The sequence below is a fragment of the Pinus tabuliformis genome, chromosome 9 (assembly GCF_031772625.1).
Source record: "Pinus tabuliformis cultivar Carrire ecotype Pingquan chromosome 9, CPIR1, whole genome shotgun sequence".
NCBI lineage: Eukaryota > Viridiplantae > Streptophyta > Pinopsida > Pinales > Pinaceae > Pinus > Pinus tabuliformis.
This window is the reverse complement of record NC_142307.1, coordinates 1143358714-1143371489: the sequence shown is the minus strand read 5'-3', so window position 1 is coordinate 1143371489 and position 12776 is coordinate 1143358714. Positions and strand designations below refer to the sequence as shown.

The 12776-nt window shown below is 40.3% G+C and overlaps 1 pseudogene; it reads left to right on the top strand.

Moving 5' to 3' along the window:
* Window positions 1–3791: 3791 nt before the first annotated feature.
* On the top strand, window positions 3792–4139 carry LOC149152673 (hypersensitive-induced response protein 4 pseudogene; annotated as a pseudogene).
* Window positions 4140–12776: the final 8637 nt, after the last annotated feature.

Sequence of the window (12776 nt, the reverse complement as noted above, 5' to 3'; positions counted from 1 at the left end):
TAGCAATATGATGATTAAAGAGAATATGACTATGTTTCCAAATAGAATAACATTACTTCCGGATTCCAATAATTGAGATTTCAAATGAATCCAATACAACAATATTCAATATGAAGGCTCTGTAACAGAAACAATTGGCTTAGATTGATAACATGCAATCAACTCTGAAAAGATTCACTCATACAATACAGAGTCACTACATAAATCTCTTGAAAAAACCATTAATGAATTAATCGTAACAGAGCATGGAATAGCATATGAAAAACATGTCAGATTACCAAACTATGAAGATAAACAAACCACACACGAACCAAATTATAATGATACAAAAGCAAGTGTCCTTCAGAGCTGGGCCCTTAGCTTCCAACGGTACACTGCCTTAGATTACTCCAGATGCAGAGATGAAATAAACACCAAGTCTTTTATATTAATGCATCAACAAATGTACAGCAAACCAAGTCTTAGTGAGAGTTGATGATCAAAGTTGAGTCTGAGATTTACAGTTACATATATAAAACAAGTCCCTTTGCTTAACGATGCTGTTCCTTTTTATAAAAGTAACGACGGAGGTATCTAGGTAGCAAAAATAAGCAAAACAGCGATCCCTCAGGATCAAAGATCCTGAGGGATTCGCCAAGCCGTTAATCCTTTACTTTTCTTCCCCTGTTCCACCGAATTGATAACCCTTCTTTCTTTCCTGGGTCGTTCTGCTTCGATCTGTTCGATCTCGTTCGCATCCGGTTCCCTTCTAAAGGGACAGCAGTTATTCCTCCTTTGTCTTTTCCTTTCAAATGGCAGCCCTTCGTTTCCACCCTTTCCTGCATGGAAAAATAACAATTATCAACGATTAAGCTTTCCATACTAATTCTCACACATTCTATTAAAATTCTTTATTTCTTTAAGTTCATTATGCAGAAAGGGTTACAATTGTTACTGAAAAGTCACTAAATTGTTCGTCAAAAACATACCTTTCCAGTGCTCCACAACCTGTATGACGGAAACTTCGGAAGTGCACTGTGTAGCCACCTGCTTCGCTTCTTCAACCAACTACTCTATCAGTGGTCTTGAACTATTAGCTTGAAGCTTCTGCTGAGTTTCTTGTAGATTATCAAGCTTACCTTCAATAGAGGCCATGACTGGATAAGCCTCATCCAACCAGGGCTTCAAGCATGCCTTCAACACCACCTCTTTGTGTTGCACTACATCTACCTATTATTCCAGTTCTTTGGCCTCTTACAGCTTCACCAGTCTCTGTGTGAGAGAGACAGTGCACGTTGTTCCTTTTACTTCATCATAGCACTACTGCAGTTCTCGTGCTTTTGTCTCCAGCTGTTGTACATTAGGGTCCTCCTGTACGCTCGTCAGGACCTGGAATGAATGTTGAAACAACCATGTGCTGTCTGCTACTGCACTTTCTACCGCCACTATCACCTTTGTGACAGTGGTTGCACACTGCTCCTTTACTTTTGGCGGAGTTGAAGGTTGTGCCCTCAACTGTAAATCTGCAATCTATAGGTTTAACTCTAGTTGAACCTTAGGCAACTCTATGCGAGCATCACGCACCCCTATAGAAATCTTGTGAATGCGCACCTCAACTGGTTCTTCCTCGAGAATGGCCAAATCTGGGACCATTTGGCATGCCTCCTCCACAACCTGAACTATGCACTTGTTTCGGTCGGTTACCTTGGTCACGGTGGTGATGGAAGAGTCTCATTGCAAGGCCAACTACACATTATTGATTTGTTTTTCACTGATTACCTGCACAACATGGTGTTCGCGGGCCCTCAGCTCCACGATCACTCCATTCAGTAGTAGGTGGAGCAGCTCACTAGGGAGTGCTACCTAGTTCAACCCCACTCCCTTGAGGGTGCTAACAGTGGGCCTATTAGCTTCATTTTCTGTGGTCAGTGCTCCATCCAACAACACTATCACTTGGGAGACCTTCACACTCAGCATCTCGACAGCTTCTGAAGTACCATAGCGAGGCTAGTGGACACTGTGCCAGCCTGTGATGCGTCAGTCTGCAACTCTTGCAGACCCATTTGGATGGTCCCCAATAGTAGCTGCTACTACTATTCGAACTATTGTAGTGCCTCCATGGTGACATCCTGCACCATGTCTCCAATGTCATGAAAAACTCCCTTTGTGAACATGATTGGTACCAACAATGCCTTACTAGCCTTGGATTTCTTCTTTGACCCCACTTTTTCTTGTTATCTTGGATGCTTTATGTGGTCTGACATCGTCTGCAGGTCTAAACCATGCTACTCTATTTTCTCATCTGTCTCTTCCTCTATTTCGGGCGAATTCGACCTCGCGCCTTTGTCAGAGCCACGCTTTGTTTCACCTGTCTGCTTTGTCATTTGTTGGGCAGCATCGTGCACTTCTTGGGCCTTGTCAGTGGCCTCCTTCTTCCTTTTCTCGACCAGCTACGCCATCATGAGCTTGGCCTCCTTGTTGGTGGTTACTGCTATTTCAGGAGTATGATTTCGAAGCAATTGTGAAGCTAGTAAGATTAATTGTTGGAACCAATCACCTTTCACGGATTTAGAATGGTGAAGAACCTACCAGTCTTGATGAAGGATTGCCTTATGCGTAACTCTTTGTTGTACGCATTGTAGATGAAAATTTTGCGGATATCATCCAATTCCTATCTGCAGGTGTAGCCCTTGAAGGATATATGTTGGATTTGTGGGGCTTGACCCAGGTTCAACATTAGTTAGCCAAACAAATCCTTACACTATTGGCCCTTTTGGCATCAACCCACAGAGCATGGACCGAAGTATCACCCGAAGAAGTATGGGAGGATGCTGGAACCAAGTTTCCACACCCTGAGATGGTTGTGATGTCGGTTTTTACCCTCAACCCCTACTTTCATGTAGGTCACTAAGCCTTAGGGCTCTATCAATCTACCCCTTTATTTCACCCTTCAGTACCTCCGTGAAGGTGTACAATTGACCTTCACGCAGCCTTAACCTGTGATCCAGTTATTTCCGTGCAGGTATGACAACATACTGTATAGGTTCCCAGGTTATCTTAAGTGTTCTACATATCTTACTAATCAATCACAGTTATCGCCGCGTAAACTGATATTCATACTTGCATCAAATTAACCAATATAATCACATATACTCGAGCATCACATAAACATTGCACATTAAAGCCAAAACACAATATAAGCAGATGCATTAACAAGAACTAAATACACAACGATTGCGGAATACTTCTCTTTATTGATATCTTTAAGTTAATACAGACTTTATCTGCCCTGTGCACTCAGCTGCAGGGGTATGGGCACTCAGCTGTAGAGCCTCTACCTACGCTAAGACTCGAGAACACTTAGACTCCAATTCTTAATTACTTACTTCATTCTTCACTATCTCCCCTAAAGCTTACTTACTTAGCTCCTTATTATACAATCCCTACGCTAATATAGACTCTATCCCTATTGTTAGACTCTGTCTCATGTTAGAGATTGATTCTTCTTCAAAACAGGGTTTTGAAGAAGAAATCATTTAAATGTGCTTTTTAGATTATGTAATTTGTTCTTCAGCTCTTCAACTGGCAGCGATTTCAAGCTCCTACCTCTGTAAAAGCACAAAGAAAACAAAGAATACATCAGACTCTATTGTTGATGAATTTGGTCAGGTTTTATCCTCATATGGTTTCAACTATCATAGCACAGAGGTTCTCTACAGTGGCACCCTTGGTACAGAGCTTACTTGTGAAATATTCATCGGTCCAGTTTACTATCAAACTTCGTCATATGGTTTCAGATTAATTTCAGGACAATGTCTTTGTGCAATTATTTTGCCTCATCCAGTATCGCTGACAATGCATTTTATGAGCTGCAAAATCCTCAAGAACAAATTCAGGCTTATGTGTTTGATGTGGTTCGAGAAAATGTTCCAAAGATGAATTTGGATGAATTATTTGAGCAAAAGGGCGATGTTGCCAAAGTTGTGTTAGAAGAGCTTGAAAAAGCAATAGGGTCATATGGGAATAACATACGACAGATACTTGTGGTTGATATAGTTCCGGATATTTCAGTACAGAAGGCAATGAATGAGATCAATGCAGCTCAACGACTTCAACTTGCAAGTGTTTCGCAGCATATCTATGTGACCTTTATTGGATGAATTTCTGATCTGGCAGCCTCTCTTTCGGTGAACTAGACTAAATTTTGGGTATCCAATTGGTATTCTCTAAGGCTCATGTTTGTTTGACTGTGATATTTTCTAAAGCTTGCAGCCTATTACAGTGATCTGAATACATTTCTCTGTGGGTTACCTATCGTTTTTTCTAAATAATTCAGTGGTTAGATTCATAATATGTGGATCGTATTTCCGAAAGAAATGGATCGCACCATGATTTTGACGCATTTTTTGTGGCTTGTGTAACTTGGATTGCACATTACCATGATTCCGAGGAAATATTTTATGTATCTCACTTGCTCCATCTCCGTGGAGGCAATCTGAATTGATGATCAGTTCGTATTATTTGCTCATTTCCATCAGTTCGTATTATCTGGAAAGAGATGGTTGTGCGACCACTATCAGTGCAGGAATTACCAGATATGTGGCAAATGCTATGGTGCAGACAAAAAGTTTGATGAAGAAGATAGGCATCCTATAATTAATTGAGGTGACAGATTTTCATATAGATATCAACAAGGATAAAGATGAAATTATAGAAAGTGAATACTTTGATACGCGCCAGGCCTTCTTAAGTCTTTGTCAGGGGAATCACTACCAATTTGATACTCCGCGTCGGGCTAAACATTCTTCCATGATGATTCTTTATCACCTTCATCATCCAACGGCACCTGCGTTTGTGAGTACATGTAATGTATTCGACCATGATATTGAGACATGATAGGGATGGCGTTGTGAAAGTTGCATTGATTTTGACATGTGTAATGCCTGCTATCAAAATAATGATTCCACGGGTCACCCTCATAAGCTGATAGCCCATCCCTCAAATGCTGAGTACAATTCACAAAATCAGGAAGCTCGACAGAGAAGGGTCCTACAGCTGCAAATGATGTTGGACCTCTTGCAACATGCTTCTCTACGTTGCTCTCCTCAGTGCCAATATACAAATTGCTGCAGAGTAAAAGGGCTTTTTCGTCATGGAAGACAGTGTAAAATTCGTGCTTCTGGGGGTTGTTCTCTTTGCAAGAAAATGTGGTATCTGTTACAATTACATGGACGGGCTTGCAAAGAATCTGAATGCCGTGTGCCTCACTGCAAAGATTTAAAGGAACAAAATCAAAGGTTGTAACAACAAATGGAATCAGGGTGCAAAGCTGCTGAGGCAATAGATTCAACGTTTGAGACAAATGAAATAGCACAGAAGTAAGAAATTTCAATGTCAATAAACTAGTTGTCATTCTTGGATTTGGCCAAATGAGTCAGGTTCTTCCCAACTTTTTGTCCACTCCTTTAGTTGCTGCATTAGATGGAGATCTGTTTGGCATGCCTTATGTAGCATTTGACTCGGAACGTTAGAAAGACTGCTCGAAATCTTGGCTTTCCAGTTCTTTATGAGGATGGATCACGACCAATTATGTCGCAGACAGCTGGTATTACTCTACCAAAAGCGTAATGGTCATGTATTCTGGAAAGAAAATTACTGTGCAGTCTATTGAAAGGCTCTGATACTCTGTACAGGACTCTATTCCATGATTTCCGCCAACGATTGATTCTTTGGAGATTTTGTGGGAGACGTGGCTCTTAGAAGGCGGATTGTGAGTTATTGTTGATGCGTTGGACGAACCTTGAATGCAACCGTGCTCATTACAGTTGTCACCATGAGCTGAAAGGACAGGATTTTAGTTTAAAATTGACAAATGTAACACAACCAAAGAATGAAACTCGTTTAAGACTTCAGTTCTAATCCTGTGAAGATTAGCGCTCCATATGTCAAAGCCATCAGCAAAATGTTAGTTTAAAGGTTGTTTTTATGGCCAACGCATTTCCAGATTTGGGGCGCAGTTATGAAACCCAGAATGTGCAAAGTGGCATACAGATTTGACTGCTTATGTTTATTTTTAGCAAAGGGAGTGACACCTGTAATGCCACCTATTCACCAGATTCAACAGATTTCAGTGGAAAGAGCGCTATTCTCTCTTCAGGAAGCGCTGATTGTTTTTTTAGTTTATTTTTATTTGATGATAAAAACAAATGCCAGGTCTTGGGGTCGATTGGTTTTCCCCCAGCTGTGTTTTGTTTCATATGTTAAAAAAAGAAAAAAATTCATTTAGATTCAGTCAGAGAGAGGGGAGAAAATTCTGAGCACAGGAGGAGAACTGAGCGCCATTGTACAGTCTTTGACAGAGGGATTTTTAATGAAATTTCACAGCTTTAACTTCTGAGATCCCTGTGGTATGTTAATTTAGCATAGGTGTTTCTTGTGTTTCATATGTAATCTGTTATGTTCCATTTCACTACATGATCATATCTAATTGAACAAATGAAGTGTTAAAGTGAGAATTCATGCCTGCCATGCTCCACTTTTAAGTTTGTTCAATTCAATGTTTTCTTCTATTTAAGGAGGATTCAAAGTTATTGTTTTCCCTCCTTAGCTCCTCACCAGTCTTGCCATCCCATTTAAAATCTAGATTTGATGCTAAATTCCTTTCGTACCTTGCCTCAGTCGTCAACCTGTTTTGTTCATTATATTTCTCTGTTTGAAGCTGTGATTTTGCCCATGCAGCCCAGAAAAACCTCGTTATTTAATTAAAAACCCCAAATCAATCATTATAATCAGTTTACTAGCCTAATATCAGTGTTACCTTGTTGGTCATCTCATCCCATTGAAGATCTGCCGAGATTGACCGGAGAGAGCCTTCTCCTGCCCCGTAGGGCTAGCTACGAGGCTGAATGGTTTGATGTAGCTTTGAGATTTGCCTTTTCAGCCTGAGGTGAAATTTCAAGTGCTAACATACTGGCGACCATACTGGGGAGAACAAACTTGTTTGTGGATTGATGTGTTTGTTTCATAAGTCTTAGAGGGAGCCTGAAGTTACGCCAGGTAGCCTTCGAAAACGCTCTTGTTTTACATCAGCGTTAGTAGATAAACTCTGCTTCAGTCAATCTCCGTGAGCTTGTGGATATAACACTTCATTTGCATTTTACCCCAGTACATGTAATCAAGGTACAGATCTGATGCTGATGGTGGACAACAGTCAGACACTTATGCAGGCTGAACCATTCACCTGGCGACTCCAACTCGATCCAGATATTCCAACGCATGCTGATCTGTTCATGCAATGGTAGGGTATGTGGCAGACCCTGCACTTCGTGAAGCTCTAAACGGAGTTAGAGAGTGGTTAGTAGATATTGAAATTAATGAAGAATTTTTCAGTATTTTCCTTCAATGTTTGAAATCTCCGAAGCTTCATCTTGAAAGCAAAACTAGATTTTGTGAGTTAGTTGTTGAAAGAGTTGAAAATGAGATTCAGTATCTCGATGAGCAGATTCAGTCATATGATTTCCAAGACCCTAAAAAGTTCTTGGAAAACCTTCCTCTTTCACAACAAGAAATAACAGACTTGCCTATACATGTTTACATTGACAATGTGCAGCTGAAAGTATGCATTGCAGAATTGGGGCAGCCAACAGAGTCCAGCTTCCGTGATCCTATTGCGGCATACATGGACACATTTTTCAGTTTGATTAATAGATCAGGCTGTATTTTCCGTGACCAGGATCAGTACGTGCATGAAGGGCTGCCAGCAACTGCATCTGTGACTTCGTGGCAGCATTCTCAAATGACATCATTTTCAGATTTACTCAAATGGTTAATGTGGCATTTTAGCATTACCTGATCTATTGTTTGTACAACAGATTAGAGTAGGTATTGTAAATAAATAAGCAGCCATAAGGGCAGCATCTTGTTTTAGTTTCCTTGAAGATTGTTTGAGTTCAGTCTCAGTTTGAAAATAAGTCAAGAGTTGTGTTGATGGTGACTCCATTGCCCAATGGGTGGAGGCACTGTCTGCTCTCCCAAAGTTCTGCGGTTCTTGGCACCTCCACGGAGCAGCAGCTGCCATCCCAAGTGGAGCCGATGTTAGACTCTGTCTCATGTCAGAGATTGATTCTTCTTCAAAACAGGGTTTTGAAGAAGAAATCATTTAAATGTGCTTTTTAGATTATGTAATTTGTTCTTCAGCTCTTCAACTGGCAGCGATTTCAAGCTCCTACCTCTGTAAAAGCACAAAGAAAACAAAGCATACATCAGACTCTACTGTTGATGAATTTGGTCAGGTTTTATCCTCATATGGTTTCAACTATCATAGCACAGAGGTTCTCTACAGTGGCACCCTTGGTACAGAGCTTACTTGTGAAATATTCATCGGTCCAGTTTACTATCAAACTTCGTCATATGGTTTCAGATTAATTTCAGGACAATGTCTTTGTGCAATTATTTTGCTTCATCCAGTATCGCTGACGATGCATTTTATGAGCTGCAAAATCCTCAAGAACAAATTCAGGCTTATGTGTTTGATGCGGTTCGAGCAAATGTTCCAAAGATGAATTTGGATGAATTATTTGAGCAAAAGGGCGATGTTGCCAAAGTTGTGTTAGAAGAGCTTGAAAAAGCAATAGGGTCATATGGGAATAACATACGATAGATACTTGTGGTTGTTATAGTTCCGGATATTTCAGTACAGAAGGCAATGAATGAGATCAATGCAGCTCAACGACTTCAACTTGCAAGTGTTTCGCAGCATATCTATGTGACCTTTATTGGATGAATTTCTGATCTGGCAGCCTCTCTTTCGGTGAACTAGACTAAATTTTGGGTATCCAATTGGTATTCTCTAAGGCTCATGTTTGTTTGACTATGATATTTTCTAAAGCTCGCAGCCTATTACAGTAATCTGAATACATTTCTCTGTGGGTTACCTATCACTTTGTCTAAATAATTCAGTGGTTAGATTCATAATATGTGGATCGTATTTCCGAAAGAAATGGATCGCACCATGATTTTGACGCATTTTTTGTGGCTTGTGTAACTTGGATTGTACATTACCATGATTCTGAGGCAATATTTTATGTATCTCACTTGCTCCATCTCCGTGGAAGCAATCTGAATTGATGATCAGTTCGTATTATTTGCTCATTGCCATCAGTTCGTATTATCTGGAAAGAGATGGTTGTGCGACCACTATCAGTGCAGGAATTACCAGATATGTGGCAAATGCTATGGTGCAGACAAAAATCTTGATGAAGAAGATAGGCATCCTATCAATAATTGAGGTGACAGATTTTCATATAGATATCAACAAGGATAAAGATGAGATTATAGAAAGTGAATTCTTTGATACGCGCCAGGTCTTCTTAAGTCTTTGTCAGGGGAATCACTACCAATTTGATACTCCGCGTCGGGCTAAACATTCTTCCATGATGATTCTTTATCACCTTCATCATCCAACGACACCTGCGTTTGTGAGTACATGTAATGTATGCGACCATGATATTGAGACAGGATAGGGATGGCGTTGTGAAACTTGCATTTATTTTGACATGTGTAATGCCTGCTATCAAAATAATGATTCCACGGGTTACCCTCATAAGCTGATAGCCCATCCCTCAAATGCTGAGTACAATTCAGAAAATCAAGAAGCTCGACAGAGAAGGGTCCTACAGCTGCAAATGATGTTGGACCTCTTGCAACATGCTTCTCTGTGTTGCTCTCCTCAGTGCCAATATGCAAATTGCCGTAGAGTAAAAGGGATTTTTCGTCATGGAAGACAGTGTAAAATTCGTGCTTCTGGGGGTTGTTCTCTTTGCAAGAAAATGTGGTATCTGTTACAATTACATGGACGGGCTTGCAAAGAATCTGAATGCCATGTGCCTCACTGCAAAGATTTAAAGGAACAAAATCAAAGGTTGTAACAACAAATGGAATCAGGGCGCAAAGTTGCTAAGGCAATAGATTCAACGTTTGAGACAAATGAAATAGCACAGAAGTAAGAAATTTCAATGTCAATAAACTAGTTGTCATTCTTGGATTTGGCCAAATGAGTCAGGTTCTTGCCAAATTTTCGTCCACTCCTTTAGTTGCTGCATTAGATGGAGATTAGTCTGGCATGCCTTATGTAGCATTTGACTCGGATCGTTAGAAAGACTGCTCGAAATATTGGCTTTCCAGTTCTTTATGAGGATGGATCACGACCAATTATGTTGCAGACAGCTGGTATTACTCTACCAAAAGCGTAATGGTCATGTATTCTGGAAAGAAAATTACTGTGCAGTCTATTAAAAGGCTCCGATACTCTGTACAGGACTCTATTCCATGATTTCCGCCAGCGATTGATTCTTTGGAGATTTTGTGGGAGATGTGGCTCTTAGAAGGCGGATTGTGAGTTATTGTTGATGCGTTGGACGAACCTTGAATGCAACCGTGCTCATTACAGTTGTCACCATGAGCTAAAAGGACAGGATTTTAGTTTAAAATTGACAAATGTAACACAACCAAAGAATGAAACTCGTTTAAGACTTCAGTTCTAATCCTGTGAAGATCAGCGCTCCATATGTCAAAACCATCAGCAGAATGTTAGTTTAAAGGTTGTTTTTATGGCCAACGCATTTCGAGATTTGGGGCGCAGTTATGAAACCCAGAATGTGCAAAGTGGCATACAGATTTGACTGCTTATGTTTATTTTTAGCAAAGGGAGTGACACCTGTAATGCCACCTATTCACCAGATTCAACAGATTTCAGTGGAAAGAGCGCTATTCTCTCTTCAGGAAGCGCTGATTGTTTTTTTAGTTTATTTTTATTAATAATGATAAAAACAAATGCCGGGTCTTGGGGTCGATTGGTTTTCCCCCAGCTGTGTTTTGTTTCATATATTAAAAAAAGAAAAAAATTCATTTAGAGTCAGTCAGAGAGAGGGGAGAAAATTCTGAGCGCAGGAGGAGAACTGAGTGCCATTGTACAGTCTTTGACAGAGGGATTTTTAATGAAATTTCACAGCTTTAACTTCTGAGATCCCTGTGGTATGTTAATTTAGCATAGATGTTTCTTGTGTTTCATATGTAATCTGTTATGTTCCATTTCACTACATGATCATATCTAATTGAACAAATGAAGTGTTAAAGTGAGAATTCATGCCTGCCATGCTCCACTTTTAAGTTTGTTCAATTCAATGTTTTCTTCTGTTTAAGGAGGATTCAAAGTTATTGTTTTCCCTCCTTAGCTCCTCACCAGTCTTTCCATCCCATTTAAAATCTAGATTTGATGCTAAATTCCTTGCCTACCTTGCCTCAGTCGTCAACCTGTTTTGTTCATTATATTTCTCTGTTTGAAGCTGTGATTTTGCCCATGCAGCCCAGAAAAACCCCGTTATTTAATTAAAAACCCCAAATCAATCATTATAATCAGTTTACTAGCATAATATCAGTGTTACCTTGTTGGTCATCTCATCCCATTGAAGATCTGCCGAGATTGACTGGAGAGAGCCTTCTCCTGCCCCGTAGGGCTAGCTACGAGGCTGAATGGTTTGATGTAGCTTCGAGATTTGCCTTTTCAGCCTGAGGTGAAATTTCAAGTGCTAACATACTGGCGACCATACTGGGGAGAACAAACTTGTTTGTGGATTGATTTGTTTGTTTCATAAGTCTTAGACGGAGCCTGAAGTTACGCCAGGTAGCCTTCGAAAACGCTCTTGTTTTACATCAGCGTTAGTAGATAAACTCTGCTTCAGTCAATCTCCGTGAGCTTGTGGATATAACACTTCATTCGCATTTTACCCCAGTACATGTAATCAAGGTGCAGATCTGATGCTGATGGTGGACAGCAGTCAGACACTTATGCAGGCTGAACCATTCACCTGGCGACTCCAACTCGATCCAGATATTCCAATGCATGCTGATCTGTTCATGCAATGGTAGGGTATGTGGCAGACCCTGCACTTCGTGAAGCTCTAAACGGAGTTAGAGAGTGGTTAGTAGATATTGAAATTAATGAAGAATTTTTCAGTATTTTCCTTCAATGTTTGAAATCTCCGAAGCTTCATCTTGAAAGCAAAACTAGATTTTGTGAGTTAGTTGTTGAAAGAGTTGAAAATGAGATTCAGTATCTCGATGAGTAGATTCAGTCATATGATTTCCAAGACCCTAAAAAGTTCTTGGAAAACCTTCCTCTTTCACAACAAGAAATAACAGACTTGCCTATAGATGTTCACACTGACAATGTGCAGCTGAAAGTATGCATTGCAGAATTGGGGCAGCCAACAGAGTCCGGCTTCCGTGATCCTATTGCGGCATACATGGACACATTTTTCAGTTTGATTAATAGATCAGGCTGTATTTTCCGTGACCAGGATCAGTACGTGCATGAAGGGCTGCCAGCAACTGCATCTGTGACTTTGTGGCAGCATTCTCAAACGACATCATTTTCAGGTTTACTCGAATGGTTAATATGGCATTTTAGCATTACCTGATCTATTGTTTGTACAACAGATTAGAGTAGGTATTGTAAATAAATAAGCAGCCATAAGGGCAGCATCTTGTTTTAGTTTCCTTGAAGATTGTTTGAGTTCAGTTTCAGTTTGAAAATAAGTCAAGAGTTGTGTTGATGGTGACTCCATTGCCCAATGGGTGGAGGCACTGTCTGCTCTCCCAAAGTTCTGCAGTTCTTGGCACCTCCATGGAGCGGCAGCTGCCATCCCAAGTGGAGCCGATGTTAGACTCCGTCTCATGTCAGAGATTGATTCTTCTTCAAAACAGGGTTTTGAAGAAGAAATCATTTTAATGTGCTTTTT